The sequence below is a fragment of the Xiphophorus hellerii genome, chromosome 10 (assembly GCF_003331165.1).
Source record: "Xiphophorus hellerii strain 12219 chromosome 10, Xiphophorus_hellerii-4.1, whole genome shotgun sequence".
Lineage (NCBI taxonomy): Eukaryota > Metazoa > Chordata > Actinopteri > Cyprinodontiformes > Poeciliidae > Xiphophorus > Xiphophorus hellerii.
The window spans coordinates 20,707,920-20,730,857 of record NC_045681.1 but is presented as its reverse complement, the minus strand read 5'-3'; positions in this window follow the sequence as shown (position 1 = coordinate 20,730,857).

Below are 22,938 nucleotides of genomic sequence, written 5' to 3'. Positions count from 1 at the left end.
GAGACAATAAAGATAAAGTTCCGAAAGGACTGATTGTTGAATAAAAATAGTAGAGTTTTTAACATTTTCTGGCAGAAGGTAAGGTCATTTTATTTATATAGTGCGTTTTCAGCAACAAGGCAATTCAAAGTGCTTATAGAACTGGATCCTGGACGGCTCTGCCAAAGGTACCAATACCTGCTGACTGACTGAGCAGCGAGAGCTAAACTTTACAGAGAACATACAGGTTAACGTCAAGCTACAGATCTGAGACGTTCAAACCAACAATGCAGGTGAAATGTAGTCAAAGCCAACATGGCTTCTGGACCTGCTCACCCCCAAACCGGCTGATCACCTCTGTGCCACACCGCATCTGTGAATTAATTCTCTCTAAAGGAATTCTGACTAAATATTGAGAATACATAGTGCATAATACATTGACATACTTTACAATAGGCCTGGATTTCTATCGCAAAACCCCCCTTTTTTAATCTTCTGTACTATTTTCATTTCCTGAGCAAGTACATTTTGGGTTTTCATTAGCTGTGAGCCGTAATGGTCAAATTGAACAGAAACAAACCCTTGGAATATACATATAAACATCATTTCTTGTCTTGAATTATTGGAACGTTTTAGCAATGTTCTAATTTGCTGAGATATACCTGAAAAAGTCAATTTAGTGCATACTGTACCTGGACTCTAGGGGCCCAAATGCTTCTCTTTTAGATTCTTGAGATATTTCCGTTAGCTGATTCTTGCCGAGTTGACCGCAAGATGCAGCATCGAACCGATGAAAACAGAGCGTATCTTCACATTCATCCTGCTTCCCCTGAAATTATCCTAAAGTGCCATTCAGGCCTTGCACGTGCTGAACACGACGGCGCGGACCGCTGTCGGCCAACAGTACTGGCACTCGGATGGAGGGCTTTAGAAAAAAGCCTCTTCTCCCCTGTCTTTATACGAAGGAGGCCTTTTCGAGCGGAGAGCGGTTGACGGGTATATCTCACCGTGACCTCTCTCAGAGGAGAACTTCATGGGAAAATGTCCTGCACTCATCTCAACTTAGCAACACAAAAGTGCAGCTATTATTACCAGCAGCTGTTGTCTTATCAAAGATTTATAGCCCTATTTGTGCCCAAAATGATAGGGAGTATCGGCGATACTCAGAGAGGGGAGAAGGGACGCGAGAAGTTAATAGAACGGGATACTGAAGGTCTTCTGTCTTCCGTCAGGGCGAGGATCGCCGTCATGAACGAGCAGAGGTCTCAAGCGCCGGATGGTTCAGAAAATTCTCATTGACACCTTAGTCAGGGATCTGTTATAAGAGGCATATCATTAGTTTGAAAAAGATTAGTAATACAGGTCTCTTTCTTCTTTATTTCACCCCTTTCTCTACGGTGTTCATTGACTAAAGAATGGTGTGTAAAAATACAAGTGTCACTCACTCTCTTTGGCCATCGTCGGTCACCTGAATTAGGTCAAGGTTTCCTCAGATTGTCTTCCCCTCATGTCCTTGTGCTACAGAATATCTACAGTTTATACCTAGAGCAACTCAGGTCACCCTCCACTAGATTCCCATAGTAATACCCTTGAAGTGATTCATTTGGAGGAACCTTTGACAAGGCTTCAGCCTTACCCCACTGTTCAAGATTCACCTTATTTAGTGCCTCAGTGTGTTTCTAGAGTATCCATACTCATTGTGCTCTTTGACATGGTCTTTCTAAAATGAGTAATGTTTTTGTTTTCATCCCCCTTCACTCCCCTCACCTAGCAACCACAGCAAAGTCCAGCCCGTCACCTAGCAACCCAGCATGTTTGGTCATCTGGTTTTACCGCGTTTGCGTTGTACAATGGCTGCTGGAAAAAGACAAGGGTTTCGTTGTTGACTTGCCATCCAGAAACCGTTGGCTGCATTCTTGTTGGTTGTGCAGTGGGTTCGACTACTGCTTTTCAAATTTGTGCAGTTGTATAATTGCGCTTTTGTTTTGCAGCCATTTTCATGAGCGAGTGTAAACGTTGAGATGGGGGGGGGGGGCGTGGCCAGCAGCAGCTTATTTGGATTTAAAGTGACAAGAGGCCCTAGAAGAGCCCATTCTGAAAGGAGCTCAAAATAGGCAGAACTGAGGAGACTATAATCTCAGTTTTTATCTATGTATTTGCAAAAAATGCAATGAACATGTTTTGTATACCCCATAGACTATCATAACCTGATCAAGGAAGCAAAATGGCTCACCTTTAAATATACAGTCAGACTTAGAATGGCAATGGCCTTGCATCAAAAGTTTCAATCTCTGGAAGTCCAAAGCTGAAGAGACGTGCAGCTTTACTTCCAGAAACATGAAAGCCACACGTTTCAGGATTTTCATTTGTAAATAGTTTTGAAAACCAAGCATCATTTTTCTTACATTTCACAATCATGCATTACTTTATAGTCAGTGGCAGTGTGTGGTTATAATGACACGAGGGTTCTAAATATCACACTAATGTAAATAACAGTCATTAGGTAATTTGTATTTCAATTCAGAAGTTTATCTCCACTTCCAAGCCTCTTCCTCCCGAGTCAATTCATTTCCCCATTCGTATGAACTTTTCTAATACGCAGAATTGTTTGCAGACATTACAGGGGGAAGTCCGCTCCGACGTGTCCGACGAGTTTATATTAAATTGGGAGAGGAAATGAGACGTGGCCTCAGGGTTTGTGGTCTCAGGGACAGGCCGTGTCAGGCTTGCTCAGGATGCAGCAGCGCATCGCTCCAGCAGACCGAGTATAAATGTGGATAAATCTCATGCAGCTCTCTGAATGAATTACTTCTGACTGCCAGTGCATAACTGAGGTGAAGTGGTATAGCGTTGGCTGCTAAGGTCAACATCTCACCTTCACTTCAGTCTCTTAAAAAACCCAGAAGAATCTAATATGTAAGAAGTTGGTGGTTTAGCCATGAGAAGAAGGAAAAAATGATTTAAAAAAAATGTCCCAAAAGCTTTCAAAAGACAGCACAGCCTGAGAATTAGAACTTTGTCTAAGCTGAGAGTTAAAGTGAAATCAAAGATGTTTGCTGCAGGAAGATCTACAGAGAGAATTAACAATGAATTTCTGACCACCAGGTCAGCTGCAAACCTTATTCTTGTGACGCATTTCTGAAAGAAACTTAAACTATAGATATGAAGTAAAGTGTGTGCTATATTCTGAGTGTCAGAGGGAAAGGAAATGGCTGCTAGTGTTAAAACACTAGCAGCTAAAAACAAATCGAAGGTGCTGTCTGAGTTACTAAACTAGATCAGATTTAGATTAAATGTTTAAGCAGCAAGCAAAATTTTTAATTCCCTGTCATATAAGTCTGATCTAAATATTTCGTTTTCAAAACGAAATATTTAGCTACAAATGAAATACTTATTTCGCTAACTAAATATTTAGTTGCAAACTAAATATTTATATTCCAAGCTAAATATTTAGCCTGCTAACAAAAAATTAGCAACCAAAATATTTAGTTAACCAGGTAAATACTTTAAGTAGCAATCCAAATATTAGGTTTTGCTAAATACTTTATTTGAAAAATATGTAGTTTGAAAATTAAATATGTAGTTGGCAAATTAAATATTTAATTTAAATCAGACTTAAATGTTTAAGTTTGACCTAAATATTTAATTTTCAAAATAAATATTTAGCTCCATATTAAATATTTATTTTTGCCAACTTAATGTTTAGCTTCCTAACTAAATATTTGGTTTGGAAGTCTTTATTTATAAATGTAGCAAAAATATGACTTAGAAAAATCAACACACATTTTTCTCTTATTTTTTTTGCAAATGGCATCCCATACCAAACATCCTTCATAGATAATGTGATTGTTTTTTCTCCGTTTCCTCCAATGGTTGACAATTAAACCCAATCAAAGTCTGATGGACGATAGCGTGACATCCTGTCATGCATTCATGCTACGATAATAAGAATATAAATGCTTTTCCCCTCAGAAGTCCTGAAGATCTTCGCAGTTGCAGACGGTGCTTAGCATCTGCTCTGCTTAATTCACCAATTAAAATGCTGAAAGCAGTTTGATCACAAACCTGATCTTATTTGAAATGTATTTATTGATGCAAAAAAAAAAAAAAAAATATTTGACGCTGATACTTTTGCACTTCGGAAGCAAATTAGCATTCTGTGCCTGTGATCGACAAAGAAGAACAACTTTTTTAAAAAAACGAAACGATTTTGCTGCTCATTACCTCGGCCGATGTAGCGCTTTGCAATTAGAGGCGGTTCAAAGGGAATCGCTGGAATAAAAGCAATGATTTAATCTTTTTTTATTTTTTTTAAGTTCTTGTTCTGTATGTGCTTTGGTGCTTACTGTGCTTCCCCTCTCCACACAAAACACATCCACACGACCTCTGGACTTTGATTAAGTCAACAGTTTCCCGACTTGGCCTTAAACTCTTACACACAGGCGAGTCAACATGATGCCTGGTTTGAAGTCCGCTTGCGATAAGGCAAAAAGATCAAACGCTCGAGGTCAGACGCTCTCCCGCTCACCGCTCTCCCCTCTGACTCGTCACTATGCAGATGGGAGAATCCACCTGTCTCCTCCACACCGCCACAAACAATATGAAAGGTCAAATGTCTTATTCCTTCCACAGAGCCTTGATTGAGGAAGCACACAAACGTGGAGATTTTTTTATTTTCCCCCTTTGAACACAAACTCCTTGAACTGTGATAGCTACAAATACTGCCGGTGGTACTTGGGTTGCCTTCGAGGAAATGTTGGTTTTAACCGTTTAGGGAGTTCAATTCAAAATGGGATTCAGCCACTTTCTTGCTGATTGATTTATTTTTTTTTAACAATCGTGCACTGCAACTAGTTTAACTTTTTTCAATGGAAAAACTGATAAAGTCCTAGTGCTGTCCTAGTGTCAGGATGGATGTATCAGTATTTTCTGAGTTGGTATTAGGTATGGGTCGGTTTTATGATGAACCTTGAGTAAAAATATGATGGGTCACCAAGGCAAGGTAACAATTATTCCTACTGCTGCTAAAAAGAAATACAACATACGGATTATTAAAGTGATAGTATAGCTGTCGGTGTTATTATTTTGACTTTGTATCTTGTCGATTTGAATTTTTTTGCACACTTTTCGTTTCTAGTATAGAACCAAATCTTTTTAGCCACTTTTTAACACCAATAATGGGAAACAAGTCGCAGTTCATCACCAAGTGAGACAGAGAACCGGCATAAGGGGAAGGACGCAACAAAGTACAACGCTGTTCTTATTTGACATGCAAATATCACTTTTATGCTATCTGAGCTGTTCAAACTAATTTCACCCTGCGTGCCTAGTTGGTATTGGTCTAAGAGGAACTTTGGGACAATCTTAGTTTCCTAGATAAAATGAGCTAACCCTGTCTGACTTATTAAAACTAAAATATTGTTTACATATAAATGAATTTGTCTGTTCAAACATTTTAAATTCCATATGTAGTTTCAACACCATGACTGTCAGAAATACTTCCTGTAAGCTAAATTTATTTTTCATGAAAGTGATAGAAAAGTGTGACTTTAGCGTTAGCCCCTGTTCAGCTCGCTGTGATATTTAGCAATAGTCAGCTATGAAACGATAGACTGTTAATATCTTTTAGAATAGCCATGTGTCCGAGCGATATGAACATCTTTGGTTTGGTTTCTTTTAAGCCTCTGAAGTGAACAAAAACGGAAGGCCTATGTCGAACTAGCTGTTAGCTTTGCACCTGTCTGATGTTTTATTTAAATTTTTATTAAGCTAATGGTATTTTGGCATCTTTCTGTGACAGATAAGGGAGCTGTTACCAGTAAAACCTTCACAGAACCCCATTTCCAGAAACCCAAACTAACCCTTCAGAACTCCTCATAGCTAGACTAAAAACTCTGGTGACTCTAATTAGTCGCGTTTCCATTACAAATGCAATCAAATCTTTCTCTATATACTTTCTCTAATGTGGGAAAAAAAGCACAATTTTGCAACTGCATTGTTTCCATTAAATAAGAAACAAAATTAAAATCGCGGCACTTAGCTTGTTCGCACAATAAGTCATTCAAATTATGGATGTAAACAGTTACATGAGATATGTTCATAATTCAGCCAAGGCGCTGGTGCTAATCATCCATGAGGGGAGACGTCGGCGTCTGATACAGGCACTGGAGTGACAAGCCGCTTATACTTGGGAGCGGCTACGTATGCGGCGATTTGGTGGAAAATGTAGTTGACAATTTTCCGGAAGAGCTGTGGATTCAACATGTTCCCATGACACACAATGTTTTATGAACTGTGCGAAGCCGTGAGAGTTCTGGTGGAGCCAGATGCACATCGTTTGAAAAAACTAAAAACAAACCTTCATTCTCCAACTCTTTCCTGTCATCTTCTTCGTAGTTTTCGCCAGTAGTAATATCCGATTGTTGATCACGTGACTAGCGTGATGTGAAAAACCACCTCATCCTATCGCAAAAACTTTGTACCGAAAAACATGATTTTTTTTTCCTGAAATTGCACCGTTTCCATTAAGCAAATTTATTTGAGTAATTTCAATTTGTGCAATTTCATGGTAAATGGCAAAGCAGCTACTTTCTCTGATATTTTACTAAACGGCTTTGAACTGCAGGACCGGTGGTTCAAAACCTTTAATGTTTATGAACTCGTACGTTTTAAAAACTTTAATTTAGCCGCTACAAGACTCGGTGGTTGTTGAGTTAAAAGTTTAAGAACTACTGCTTTAAACATTTCAAGGACAGACACTGATAGAAGACTTCAGCTTTTCCTGTTTTTCTTACCACATTGTTTTTATTTGGACAAGGTGCTACTGGAAAAAGCAACTAAATAAGTACAAAAATAGAGGTGTCAAAACCCATTTTCAGCTCTGTCTCTCTGCACCCCAGCTGCTTCTGCCCGTCGTCCAGTTCACAAACTATCATTGCGGCTTCTCCTGGGCCAGCTCCACGTACGTTTCATGACTCCCGGCACGCGAAGCACACGAATACATTTTCGGAGTGACTGATTAAGTCGCTGAGGACCTAAAAGGTGGAACATTGACACCACATTGGCAGGCAGAAGTCGACAGCGGGGGGAGAGAGAAGTAGGCATTCCTCCTGACATGATTTATCTGCTTTTAACAGCCTTGACTCTTGGTGACACTGCGCCGCTGTGGCACATAATATCGAGCTCCTCGTGTGATTCAGCCATCGCCGAGGGCGAGTGCCAAGGTGCTGCTCGTCAACCGGATCGTCCGACTTGGACAAGCAGAAGCGCGCTGGACCCTCAAAGTCAAATACATTAGAAGGCGGTTTTGAAGGTTCTTCTGCTGGGTTTCCTTCGGTCCGCTGCGACAGCAACGTTTAAAAAAATCCCCCAAAAACGGACATTGTGAAACAGCAGGGTAGCTCTCAGTGATTCATGCTAGGCGTGTTTCGTGGACAGTTTTTTTGGCCCTTGCATAAATGTTTTCAGTGTTTTCATGTTTTGACTGGATGGAGTCTTACTTGAACAGAGCAGACGGATGGACAGACATCCTGACGTAGTCATTTTTGTGACTGTCGTTTTTGGGGCGGATTTTCTTCTCTCATTCGACATTTTTGCATGTCTTTGTAGTCATTTTGCGACTGAGGTCACTTTGCATCTCTGTACGTGGGATGTGTCCTCTTTGTTAGTCACCTAGTTTCTCTTTCATTTTTTTTATTGCATCTGGTTAATTTGTGACAGATTTAGCATTTGCATATTGTCAGTTTTTGTGTCGGTTTGAACTCAGAAATGACCTTTTTCAACATGTAGGGCCTGGAGGCCTTCAAAAGGTGCAATATTTATGAAGTATTGCGATGAAAACGGTTTACTCGAAAGCCTGTGATAGCACATCAAAGTGTTTCCGGAAGTGAATGAAGTTTATCTGCCTGTTTAGAATTCAGTAAACTGGTTAATTCGAGATCAATTTTAATCTTTAAACCGGAGAGCACAGAGGTTTTCTTTCTTTGTCTTGTTAGAGAATGTGGGTAGCCACGAGAATTCAGCTGCTTCCTGCCAGAAAGATATTTTAGTCTATAGTGATTTTCAAGTTCCAGCGAATGTTGTTTTCCTCCACATGCCTTTGGTGGAGACAAAATCTGTTGTTTTTACTAAGTTTACTGCTTGAACTGTTACAAGTTTGGTTAACTAGCGTTGGTTTGGCTAGTCATAAAGGTGTGAATACTAACAGGTTGATCTTTAATTCTGCTGGTGATTTTCAATTGACGTTTCAATACTATAATTTTCTAATTTTTTAATGATGTACAAAACTCTTTTCATATCAACTGGGAACAGAGACAATTTACCCTTCCAACAGATTTATAGCAAGATAGTTGAAATTTATACATTTTCATACAAAAACATACAGAAATGTAACAAAGCTTTTACTATCTTCTACCTTTTCTTGTTGCCGTTTTATTTCCATCGCTGCATTTGACCTCATTGATTTTCGTCTTTCTTTGTCAGTAATTTTACATAGTCAAACTGGTGAGTTTTGGAAACTTTTCTTACAAAGCTGCAGCAGAGCTGTGCTGTTCCGAAACTAAAGTTGAATTCCCTCGTGTAGTCGAGAGTAGAGGAAACACAGAGGCTGACTTTTCTCCAAAATATTCTGCCACGGCTGATCCATTGTACGAGAAAAGAAGTGTAGGACCCGAAGGAGGAAACTCACTCAGAGGTAGCTTGGTTTGTTACAGACTTGCGGTAAATTATTCAAGAGACTGGCTAGAGGTGGGAGCTAGGAGGTTGAGGAGTTGTAGAAACGGGAAGTACAGCAAACCGAGGTTTGCCAAAAGCCTCCCCGAGGTGGAGCTGGTACCGAAGTAAAAAGTCAGACAAAAAGAGGTTGAAGGTGAACTCCATGGTGGGCTTGCCCTTAAACACAGACAGGAGGCAATAAAAAAAAATCTAAGTGGGTGGATGATAGAACAATCTAGCAAACAGATTTATTAAACACAGTCTGATTCCTGGGAATGCATCAAATAGTTGGTGAAACAGGCAACAAGAAACATATCAAAAGGTCAAAATTTCTCTGCAAGCTTAAATTGTTCCTTGCTAATTATAAGTATGCCTGGATGAGGGTAAACCAAGTTTTTGTAGAGGTTATGGCTTCAAAATGACACATTTTCCCGTCATTTCTATGGTTTAAAGTTCTTCTATATGTTGCCAGAGAAAGTATCGGAAGGACCGGAGTTTTCCCAGCTGTATGGAGCAACACACATTTACCACTGGCTAAAAGAAGACTGCTCCAATATTTCAATTCAACATATTTCCATTAGGAAAAAAATCCAACCCAACACTCGCATAAAAGTGAGATTGTTTTAAATATTTAGTTGGAAAGCCATAAGCTACATTTATTAAGAAGTTGACTCCATGCTAGCTGCCAAATAAGCTAGCATGACTTAACTAGCTAACGTACAGTAGTTTGTTTTGCGTTTTCGGGTTGAGGTGTTGCATGTTTTTGGACAATTATTTCCTCCAGTTTTGGATGCTGTGCAGATGGAAGTGTTTTTGCTGTTAGCTTTTTAAAAAAATTGGACTATGATGCATAGCTATGTCAACAAGGGATTAATTTTACAACTGGAAGCAGCTCATTAGCAGAAAAGCTCACATAATACCTAAACTATGACCCCAAAACCCAGAGGAGTTGAAAAGGAGGGGTGGGATAAACAGTGTTTCTGAGTTGAATTAAATTGAACCAAAATTCGACAAATCAACAAACAAAACGTACATTAAATTCACTTCCTTAAGCACTTTGTATTGCCTTGTTGCTGAAAATGAGCTACATATATAAAATTACCTTTACCTTCCTGTCTACAATGTCTTTTGTAGAAGCCCAATACTCAGTGGTGGCTAAAGAATATACTAGCTTAAATTATATTAGCAGAGAGGCTAAAAAATTGTTAGCCGCAGCACTGTTACCAAAGAAGACAGAAATATGTACAATTCAGATGAAGCTACATTTTTTTCATTTAATGTCTTTGTTTTTGTAGAAGCTAGTGTTAGCTGCTACACACAGCTAGCAACATAGAGCTAGCTGCGACGGGACATCAGTAGAGAAGCACTTCTGAAATTGTGGGGATTTTTAGCATTAGCGTATTGCTTTTAGTGTGTTGAGTAGTTTTCACCACAACAGTTGGCACTGCTAAGAACCATGGTAGACAGCATAATAAAGTTCCTACTTCATGCTATCTTGTCCATAGCTTAACTAGCTCATAAAAGTTTAAAGCAAAAGTACACGGCTAGCATCAAACATAGCATCAAACAAGTGACCTCTACAGTCCAAACTTGCTAACAATGCCCTCAAAAAAAGTGTTTTCAAGGTTTTATGTTGCAAAGCCTTTTAAAATCTTTGAACAAAACATAAATATAGCAGCTTTAGAGGTGTAGCTTTAGAGAAATGACGAAGCCTTTGACGCTCACTTCCTTGTAAGTGCCTGGAGTCAGGTCAGCTGTATTATGAGTACCTCTCAGTGTTGAGGTGTGAGACTCCTTTCTTTTATAAGGGCACTTCTGACACCGAGGCCCTTTGCCTTTCATCTGGCAGAGACGGGCAGGTGTCAGAGTTGAAATGGAAATTTAGAGGTGACTGTCATACGCGTGTCTCACTATCTTGGGTTGCTTTTGTTCCGTTTGTCCTCCTCCCCGCACCCCTCCTTGTAGAAAACAGGGACGGCTGAAACTAGCATCTGTTAATGCACAAGGCATATTCAGATGCTGGTAGAATGCTAATTAGACGTTAGCTTGTGTGGGCATGAGTGTGGTCCTTTTTTAATGTGCTTGTGTGCTGAGAAAACATATTCTGCTCTGAAAATGTGAGGTTTGTGCCTCTTGTAGGTCAGTATCAGGGAGTCTGCATGCTTCCTTTAAGTTTGGATGTCGTCCTGTTTCCACATGGCCAAGATGGAGGTTAGCCTTCATCAGTGACTGAAGGGTCCTTTAAGTTAGAGGGAGGTTAGTCATCAAGAACCTGAGTATTGCCTCAAAGTGTAGGGTTTGGGCATGGTGGTTGGAGCAGCTCTCATCACTATGTTATAGTAATAATGCAAGTAAACAGACTTTGTTTCCCCACCCCAAGTCCTTAGACTCAAACTAATCAAGAACATCTCGAATCAGAGAGTAGAGAACAAACGTCATTTGTTACGTCTTTCCCAAACCAAAATATTTGGTTTTGCCATTTCACCACTGATTACAGGTTTGAATCAGCGCGAGTCCCTTTCAAGCTGAGCCTCAACAAAATTTCACAGGAACAAACTTTTAAATTTGACTCTTCATACTGGATCTCAAAAGTCCCTAACATGTTTTTAATGTAAAAATTTAAAAAATCCACTTTCAACATGACATCTTCTTGAAACAGATATTTACTCACATTGCCCACCTTTCCTTTAATAGATTTAATTAGGTATTTTCAGGCTGCACAGTGGCGCAGTTGGTAGCACTGTTGCCTTGCAACAAGAAGGTCCTGGGTTCGATTCCCGGCCGGGGTCTTTCTGCATGGAGTTTGCATGTTCTCCCTGTGCATGCGTGGGTTTACTCCGGCTTCCTCCCACAGTCCAAAAACATGACTGTTAGGTTAATTGGTCTCTCTAAATTCTCCCTGTGTGTGAATGGTTGTTTGTCCTGTATGTCTTTGTGTTGCCCTGTGACAGACTGGCGACCTGTCCAGGGTGACCCCGCCTCTCGCCTGGAACGTGGCTGGAGATAGACACCAGCAACCCTCCCGACCCCATTAGGGACAAGGGTGAACAGAAAATGGATGGATGGACAGATGGAGGTTTATTTTCAAAAGATACTTTCAATCGGACACACGACACTCATCGGGACATTGAAAATGATTGGATTTTCAATGAAAAAAAGGGGCCCTTTTTTCTACTTGAGCACCTGCCCCACAAAATACCTGTGCATGCCACTGCTCTGAAAGCCAAACTGGACTAATCACACTCACAAATAATCCTAAAACTGCGACTACATCCAACAAGACAATCCCAGTCTGTTTAGTTGCTTTATTTTCAAAAGCTTTCAGTTGTCCTTAGTTGACGAGTTAACGGATATTCAATAAACATTAAAGTTAAGAGACCAGGAAACATTTGATAGCTCACAATGATAGATTTACTTTCTTGTTTGCGTATAACCCAAACAATTTATTAGATTCTTGTGAAATTGGAAATAGTTGTGAAAATCCAACTTTCACCGGGACGTTGTGTTCTCACCATCAGGTCGCTCATAACGCGGATTGAACCAAACTGTAGATCAGATGTGCTGCGCTTGAGTTCTCGATTTCTTCAGACGACAAAGAGTTATGTAAACACAATCACACTGTTCTATTTTATATTTAGTGTGTTTATTTCCACTCTCCTGGGAGCAGCGTTCCAGCAGCGTACCGTAAGTCAAGGCAGCAAATCTAAATTTAATCGGAGTCGCCGAGGCAACGTGTGAAAAGGAACGTGAGGTGACTTAAAGTAAACGGGAAAAGAAACAAACGATGACAAGCAGTGTATTCTGAGTGTGATATGGATGATAATTTCTCTAGTAGAGTTAACCAAAGACATGTTCAATGAATGAACATGTAGGACAATAAAACAGTAAAATGTGGCAACATTTTACGCCCATACTAAAGGATCTGAATTGGAAAGAACCGCCATGATCTGCTGTAAATACAGGAAAACCAAAGGTGGATGTAAAAATTCCCAGTTGATAACTGCTCAACTTATTTAAACTTAAATACAGTCACTACAGTCTCATTTTGCCTTCCGGTATTTCAAAATCTCCTTTTTATTGTCCATTTTCTGCTGAGTTGTACATCAGGTTGGCTTTGTTAACTGAGGCAGAAACCTAAAAGTCATTCTCTCTTTTTGCCTCCAGGACATAGAATGAGAAGTGAACAGTTTATATACAGTATATATATATATATATATATATCTCAGTCTCTTTCCTATTTCTCCCTAGAGTCTCTGAAGATAGGAGGCACATTTATGCTGCTTCATGCTGCAGCAAACAGGAAGGTGATGGCTTCACCTAAAATCTGGATTTCAGGTGTGTTGTGGGTAAAATGTTCATAGTTCAGTTCCCACATCATAAAGCCTGGCTATGAAGAAAATCTCGTCTGTCACTGAGGTTTTAACACGTAAAATAAGTTGGGGGTTTTTTTGTTTTGTTTTGTTTTTTTTTACCATGATTTAAATCCAGTTTTAGATCTACAAAAATGCACCACAGAGTAAATTTGGTACTGGACCAATATTGCTGTTTGATAAAAATTGCTTTAAAATATGGTTAATTGTGCCAAACGCATGACAAGGAAACAAAATGAGTTAAAAGAAAAAGAAAAATCTTTCAACCAAATTACTTCACTGCTTTTTACGGAATAGGATTAGGGCCACCGAAAAAAAAAAAATCTCAGGATCCTGAGATTAAAGTCAGAATTTTATTTTTATGTTTTTCAGTGGCCCTGATCCTCTTCTGTAGCTTTCGGAGTTGACGTGAGAGTCACATTTCCAACAAAAATCTAACGAAAGGAGGGAATTAAACAACTTTTCCTTTGACTTGTTTGCAGCAGCGCCCGTTTCCCACCAAAGAAAAACAAACTAACAAAAAAACTTGGTTTTCATTAACAATTCAAAATCTTTGAGCTGAATTTGCCTTAAGTCTAGAAATTCGTGGATTATGCAAGATTCTCAAACATGTAAGCCTAATTTCCCCTCCAGTGTCGCTGCTGTTGACCTTTTTTTTTTTTATGAAGAGGTGCTTGCTGCAGTATGGGTCACTCCCAGCATGGTTCCTGGAACATGACGGGGACTTTGATTCATCTCTTCACCCTTTCACTTCCAGGAGGAAAGCGAATGTCTGCTTGAGCTTAGTGGTGAGAGACCTTGCTTCGAAGGATTTGAAGAAGTTTATTAAGCGACTATATGATGCCTACTCACTATTGATCATGTAACACAATTGCACACAGTAGCACCTTTAAATCACAGCTGGGCTCCGTGAAGCTCCTTAGAGTCCGTCTATTCAGACAGACCGGTTTGGTTCTTCTTATCCTGTATGCAGTGCTTCCCCCCCCCCCTCCCTCCTCCCTGATCATTCTCACATTTTGCACATCGACTTGCTCTCAAAAAGCAGCGTGTGACGGAGAGCCTGGACGGACGTTTCACACCTGGAGGGGCTGGAGAAGATGTCCTGCCCCTCACATGGGTGCACAGCGTGTCTGACACCGCGAGACGGCAAATAAAAGCCCTGAGAAATAAAGGATGAAAAAGAGGAAACTAAAAAAAAAAACTGAGAAAATGTGTTAAGCAGACAAAAAAAATAAATAAATAAATGCGCCTCTTGCCAAAAATCTTGCTGCTCTTCTGAAAAAAAGATGCATTTTTATTCTTTTTAGCGGCATTTATGTACATTTAAAAATAAATCTATTATAGTCAAAAGGTTTTGCTTATAAATTCAGGATTTGCTAGCAAATATGCACTATTTGCTTGTCCTTTGTTACATATATAAATTTAAGTTTTGGTATCGTTCCGATACCAAGAAAATACAGGGCTGGTATCACCGATACCGATACCGATACCAATACTTTAAATAAAAATTGGGATTTAATAGTTTTGCGATTTGACTTGAGTTAGTTGATTATAATTATGACATGTGCTTTTTATTATCCAACTACAGTAGAAAACAATGTAGTTGTAGCTGTATAGAAATAGAAATAATTCCTGAGTCTGCAACTTAAGTAGGAATACTATTATTCCATTCAATAGTTAACATTCAGCTACATTCACATATAGGGTTAGAGGTTTAAATCTTAAAGTAAATATCTATATATGGAGTAAGATATATTTATCTATTCAGTTGCCTGAATAGATCAATAAAGCTACAGTTATGGGGGATTTAAACAGGTTATATTTGAAAGAAAGGAGACATTCTGAACATAAACATTGAAGTCATGCTCTCAAATTGAAAATGTAAGCTCTTGATATTTGATATTTTAATATTTGCTCTGGATTGAACTCTGGACATTTTCATAATTGACTGGACATGTGGAAGAGAAATTGCAAACGTATTGACAGTATCACGCTCTTATCGATTTGATGCCATTACAGATTTTTTTATTGATAGTATTGACATTTAGCTCAATTATGCCCTGCCCTAACATTCTACTCTTAATCCTAATCCAGGATGGAATATGTCGTTGGTTTAGCCATCATTGCTATAAAGCTTTAGCTGTTCTGGGAAGGTTTATGGGGAAATCTTCCAGAAGCACATTTGCGAGGTCAGACATTGATGCTGGACAGTAAGGCCTGATCTAACTCATCTTAAATGTGTTCAATAAGGACTCTTGTTTAGGCTAGTTGAATTCTACCACTCTGAACTTGGTGAACCATTTCTTTATGGTTTCTGCTTTGGCCCAGCTTGTGAAAATCAGCCTCGCACTATAACACCATCCGCACCAAAAACCTTTACTCTTTACAGTGCAGACAGGCCATGATAAATCTGCTATCTCTCTACATTCCAGAGATAACTTCACAGCTCCAGGCCTGATCCCTGAAGGCCAGATGAAGTTTGGAGGTCTGTGGGTATTAGCACTTCTGAAACTTGCACAAACTCTACGATTTTATTTGTATATTCCGCTCCAAATCCCCAATAACTTATTCTTGTCACAATGCCACTGACAGTTGACTGTTGAATATTCAGTAGTGAGAAAATGTCACGAGTGTAATTCACTGAGCTACTGAGAGAGATTCCCATTCTTTCACAAATGAATGTAGCTGCAGCATGCATGCCTGTGAGCTGGATTTCATATAGCTGTGCCTGAGCGGACACTTCTGGGAATATGTTTGAAAGTGGGCTACAGTGGCTGTTCATTTCAAAGCATGAGTTTAAAAACCTAACAGGGATCTTTGGTGACAAATCCTGCTTACATATTTTGATTAGAATTGAACTGGATCCTCCAGCAGAAAGTGGTTAAGTTGAGAACTGCTGTCAGACCTGTGGCGTTGTGAATGTTTCTGAAGAAGGTTTCTTTGTCAATACTCTGCTGATGTAAAAAAAAAAAACACAGTTTCACAATTGCGGTTTCTCCGTTAAATAAAAAACACAATTAAAATCAAACGTAAATGTTTGTTCACACTATAAGTCATTAAAAAACATGCCGCATCACGATCCTCCAACTGCTTCCAGTGGTCGTCTTCTTCGTGGTTTCCGGCAGTAGCAACATGCGGTTGTTGATCATGTGACACGCGTGATGCAGAAAAGTCTTTCCATTGCAGTTTTGCAAAATAAATTAACTTCGATACGGCTAAAAAAAACAACAAAAAAAAAACACCTATTCATCAAACTTTTATTTATCAAAAACGAGTTTTTTTCCAAAATTGGATCATTTCTGTTATTTTCAAAACGTCAAATTGCTCAACTGTATGGTCGATTGAAACTTAGCTCATGACGTCATTTATGTGAAGAATCCACCTGATATTTCTAACCGCAAAAGTCGAGGAAATCATCAGATCAATCAGAGATAGAGAGAGAGCGAGACCATGCTTTGTTTACTTTCTAAAACACGCCACAATAAGGAAATGATGAGACAATTTGATCAATTTTCCCTGACAAATCAATTCTCCTTGATGTTAAAAAGTTCTTTGAGGGGACATCACCTACAAAAGTTTTGGAATTCTGTCACAGAGACAAATATCTCCTAATGCCTCCTCTCTATTTTCTTTTTTGTTTTTATTTGACTTAGCTTTTTTGTGTGTGATCATGTAGGTGTGTCTTTGACGTCAAACCACAGAAGTCCCCCGTTTGGACTGACTGGTTCATGTCAAACCTGCCCTAAACTTGACATGACCTTGTTGCTTTGATAAGGGCAAACAGAGGCAGATACTGGAAATGTGGCTACAGTTTAATCGATACTTTAAGATATAAAGTGCCCAGTAAACATTTAGATGTTACTATGACTACTGCAACTGTCTGAACACGTGTAGATCGCCTGCCAGCTGTGTCATCTTGTGTTTTTTTCTATGTTGTTTCCATGTTAAAATTTTTTGAAAAGCAAAAGAATGGGTTTTTTTTGCTTCCAAAGTTAACATCCTTGTATTTCCTCACTGTTATGCTATTGATGAGACTAAAACCTAAAGCAGAAAGAATATCAGAGGAAGCTGATTTGACTAATGTCGATAGAAATATGGGGCCCTTTAGTTTCTTTTGTTGGTTAAAAGTGGCTTTGTTTCCATTAGAAATGTGCACAAAAATTTGTCGCTAATTTGATAATGTCGAAAAAACACAATTTCACCATTGTGGTGTTTATTATTGCTGAAACAATAGGAAAATAGGAAATTGCATTTCCTATTTTCACACATGAATTAAAATCACACATGAATAAGTTTGTTCACACAAGTCATTCAAAACATGGTGCGCCATGATCTACCTACCACTTCCTGTCGTCGTCTTCGTCATTTCCGGCAGTAGTAACATCCGATTTGCGAAATACGCTTACTCCAATAGAGCCAAAAAACATTGTATTAAATTTTTTAATTTATTTTTCAATACTCAATACCTTTATCAATCCAATATGAAGGTCTGGATGTCTATTTTTAAGTTTCACAGTTTTTGTAAACTCTGAGAAAAATAAAATCACACTCTGGGACATAAGTTGTCTGTAAAGATCAGCTTCCACTGACAACAGAACATTTTGTACTCCTCACCTACCCGTGTGTGTAATATTGTTGAAAAATTGATCCATGCACGGAGTGTTGACAGAAGTAATGCCATTTTAATCATTTATCACTCTTCTCTTTTCATTCAGGAGCCAGCAGGCTACATGCCACGACAGACAGGACTGGCGAGGTGAACGGGAATCGTAAAGCCCAAGAGGCCTGGAAGAGCTGCAAAAAAAACCCCACAATTTAAATCAGAATCCTACGGTAAGGCAAAAATGAATCATGAAATAAAGAATTGTGACCTTTTGTGGAAGAGTTGCAAGAGAAAAGCCATTACTGAAAGCAGAGGAAGAGGAGGATTTTGACTGATGTTGAACTTTTAGGTCACGGTTGCGCCGACAGTTGAGAATCTTTGCCAAAAGTTAAAGATTTCAATTCCTTGTACTAGAATTTGAGTTGCTGTTAAATAAAATCCAAATGTTATAAAATGGGTTTTGCTGTAACACAATAAAATGGCCCAAAAAGCAAAGGGAATCAACGTTTTTTCCAGTCATGGTACCTATATGTCACATCGTTTTGCAGTATCATAAAGAATAATAATTATTACAAAAACTATACCAACATTTGTGCTGGAAGCCATTTATCTCTGTTATTTCCTTTTTTTTGTCTCTCCTTTTTTCATTTGTGGTCTTTAACTTGACTTTGACTACACCAAAACGATCTTGGAGTGAAATTTGCTAGCATAAAGTAATAAAATTTGAAACAAAGTACACTTTATTTGATCAGGATGGAACTAGAGGTTAGGTCTGAAATTCACAACAAGTCCTACTTTCTTTTATATGTTCTGTTTGTTTTCAGGCATTCACAAAACTGCCTTCCACTTACCTCTTATGTTTTAGGTATTTGAATAGGCTTTTAGCGAGACATGCACATTATGTCTCTTTCAGTGGAGCTGCCCCTGATTGAACCTCGCGACCCTTAAATCTCCAGTCAGCTGCTCAAGATGCTTCTGCTTCTGATAAATAACCTCACAAGTGACTTAATTGTAACACGAGGCAATCCAAGACCGTTGATTAGAATAAAACAACTAAAGATCCTCAGAGAATATGAATCACTGAGGCCCTGTGGTGCTTTCAATGTCTACATCAGCTTCATTTGATTGTAATGCTAAGAAGAAAATTAAGCTATTGTTGCACTTATGAATGAAAAGCGAAATCTGCGTCTCAAGCATCTAATCACTACTGAAAAGATAGAATAATATGTCCTTAAAAAGTAATAATAATAGTACTGTTAAAAAAAATTTAAGTTTAATAAATAAAAATAAATGTAAAGTTTAATAAATAAATTCCAGTGAGGAATAATTAGCTCGTTAATGTCGAGGTGACACAAGTTTAAAAAATGTTCAACTTGTGTCGTCGTCGCTATGGTTTCACCTTTCACTGTCGTCTCCTGTGTGTTATACATATATTATACTGTGTTATACATACAGTATATTATACTGTCAGGCCATAATGTTAATTTTAACAAAAGTATACAACTTTTTTTTATCATTGTATACTTTAAGTATACTTTAAGTATACTTTAAGTGTGGAGGATGCTGTAAATTCACCAAACAAAACTTTCAGTCTGACGGAACTTATTGCCGTTTAACAACCAATATGTTTTAAAAACAACACAGGTATTGTGGACATCCATAAGGGACAGACATATTGTCCCTATTTATTGGTCAACAGTTTACATATCTTATGTTTAATTTTCCAAAGATGGACAACAGAATTGTCAATTTGGTTTCATCAAGAAATGAAGAAACTTTGTGGAACAGGGCGATGGGATGGGCGAGTAAAACCAGCGTAATCTCTGTTTTTGTTGTCAGGGGGCCGTTCCCCTTGACGACCTGGATGTTGCTCCTGGAAACACTGTCAGATTAGGTTATTTATGTCTTGGCAAAAACAAACCGGCCTCTAACCCTGCATGCTTCACAGTGGGGTACAACTCATTCCCTTCTGTTTGATCACCTTTAATTGGTCACGCAGCCACATTTCCAATACCTGCCCCTGTTTGCCCTTTCAAGCCAATTAAATTAGGCTGCTGCTTATGCCGTAATTAGTGGCAACTTCCTGTTGGAGTACATCTTTGTTTTTATCTCTATCTCTGCATGTGTACAAGTTGATCTCGATTCAAAAAGCAAAATGTAGTTTAATTGCTTCATTATACACACAGTGATGTATCTGACGCACTTATCTCAGATATTGTTGAGCATTTATTACAGCTAATGGAACTTATGGTGACACTCTTGACTTTCTCTGTCATATCCACTGTCATGCTGCTTCAAGCGGTGTATATCAATTATGCAAAATTGCCACACCGGGTCTGTGTCCATATAATCAAGCCTCTTGTGCATAGCGATCAACATGCATTGGAATTCTTTAAGATTTGGGAGAGTGCGCACACCTCCAAATTGCGCATACCTGCTGGTTTCTGAGAGACTAGCGGACATTTTGAGGGTTTCAGGCGGAAGTTGAAACTCAGTGTTTCTTTGTTATCCCATCGAAGAGAAAATGTTCAAACACTCCGTATTTTAGCTTCCCAAGCTGTTTTTTTTCCTCATTTATTTTTATCTGAATAATCAGATATGCTCTATGAAAAAAAAAAAAACAATCTATGATTAATAACAAGTTGGACTTGCATTCGGGAGAAAAAATGATGAGATGCAGAAACCCTGCATCTGAAAAGACGAGGCTGTGTTCTGCATAGAAGTGATTTCTGAGAACGGGATCCTATGGAGGATCTCAGAAGCAGTCAGTTTGCTGCATTATCTTCCGCTTCCATGCGTCTCCCACCTTATCACTGTGGGAGTCGGACTCTCATCACATCCCCAGTAACCTAAAAACAGCCCATCGATAAACCTCTTCTGGGCTTCTCTCCTGACCTTTTCGTGTTCCCAGGATCATTTCCAGTGGGAATCTAGATGATGTTAGTTCCCTCCTGACCAGAACGCGAGCACAATTGAGACGGATGCGTTCTGTCGCAGAGACAAGGAGGGAAAGCATGTCTTTAGATGATGGAAACGGAAAATAAAATAAAATAAAGATAAACCATCCAGGCAAGAACGAGGTGGCTTTTGAAACAGACGCAACAAAAGATTAAAGAGGAATCAATACTCGATGGAACAAGTTATAAAAACTTTGCAAACAATGTTTTGTTTTTCTTGTTGTTTTTTTTTTTTGTTCAGTGTGAAGTTTGTTTGTCTGGGTATCTTCTATCTTCAACACATTGTACATCAATGGGAATTCATTATCCTTGCGAGTCAGAGAACATATGTTTTTCTACGAAAACACAGCAGGTCAGATTCATGTCTCACACCCGCAGAAAGGGGTTGAGAGAGGAAGATTGTTTCTAACCATCTTGAAATGCGTCTGCTTGAGTAGCAGAGGAAAAAAACACTAAATGTCTTTGATTAGCAAGGAAAGGTCACTGGAAACTTCAACTGAAGGCAAAATGAAGACCGGCATGTTCCCGTTTTGAAGAGCTGCTAAAAGAAGTTCTCTGTGCAGTTTCATACAAAAGCCCCAGGGAAACAGGACGGCATGGATTACTAAATATAAATTTAGTAATCTGATTATCTTAAAAAATAAAGCATAGATTTACTTTTTATGTAGGACTTTATAGGGGTGCCAATAACTGTTTGAAAACAATTCCTACAATACGGGGATATTTCCCCTATGGAATAAATGCGCTCAAAATAAAGGTTGTCCATGTCAGATTATGGTGCAAATAATATGCAAATAAAACATGTGAACCACTTACCAATAAAATGATGCATTGATGTCACTGTATAGTAACATCACAGTCCACTATGGATATATAAACATTTTAACTGAATATTAATCTACCAGTCACTGCATTGATGAATCTAATTTTAGTTCTGGAATCCCAAGATGGCGGGTTTAGATCATCTTAACCTCTCCCAAGATGGCGGCTAAATGGACACACAAAAGTGTTTTGGCACTATTTTAGTAAATTCTTCAGTGCTAGAGTTGAGTGCTAGCAGCTTGCTGCGGCTAACCGTAGCATGAAAGCTATTTTCCAAACAGACAAATCCATAGTAGTTACTGTAGCCTAGCTAGCATTTAGCTTTGACCCATAAGCATAAGGATAATACCATGTTTAAGGACTATTTATGTAGATTGTGAGATGGAAGGAAATTAAAGTAGACAAGTTCATGTTACTGGACTATCAGTGATCAAACCACTTATTGGAATAAAGTCTGTCGTATCTAAAACTGTTTCAAACAGAGTTAGCCTTAGACCAGCCCAGAGAGAAGGCTAAGTAGAGAATCAGAGAAGATTCCAGAACATTGGTGGATCTTCAGAGAGCCTAGAAAACAATAGACTAAGACTAGTTGAAAGTTTGCATGGAAGAGTGACTGGAAGGTGCTGCATGTTCATTTTTCCTTCAACAAATAACCTGACTTTTATGACACTATGGAGATAAACACTGTAGCCTGAAAAAAATGACCAAACCATAACTGAAAGTTTAATACCTGAAAATTAACAGAATTTTTTTTAATGACAGTTGGATCAGCAAAAAAAAACAAAAAAAGGAAACCCAAAACAAAACAAAAAATACAACAAAAAATTGGAAATAAAATGAAACACACAGACTGTTTCAAATTCTTTAATAGATGTCTTTTTTTGTTGTTGTTGTTCTTTAATTTCCACAAGAGTGAAACATAAAACCGATTGGTTTTCAGTCTGGAGTCACGTAAATTTTCATGAGAATGTGTTGTGCCCAAGCATGAAAAGTAGGAATCATAAGTAATCCAGGTTGGAAGGGAGAGGGGGGGAAACACACATATGTTTCCTCAAAGATATTTTAAACATATGCATTCTGGGTTTTTGTGAAGATGGGGTTTTTGGGTTTTAATATTTGGAAAATTACTTGTAGCAGATTTAAGTTTTCTAATAAGTGGTTTTGCAGAAATTGAGAAATTCTCATTCCGGATGAAAGACAACAGTTGGTTAGCCAGAATACATAATAGGAGGGCAGGGAGCGTCTGAGGCGATTCTGGCATGGTGACTCGGAGAATTGACTTGGTGGGAGAAGTATCTGACTGGAAGCTACATTTCAGTCCGTGTCGTTCTCAGGACCCGCCACCGTCCGGCCATTTCCGCTTCAGACGTTCAACAAATGATTCATTCTCAGGCTCCAACTCAAACCTCCAACCCAAACCTTTCGCATACGTTAATTTTACAAGGCAATTAAATAATACGTCCCTTGATATCTAAAACATAGTGCTAAGCCAGAA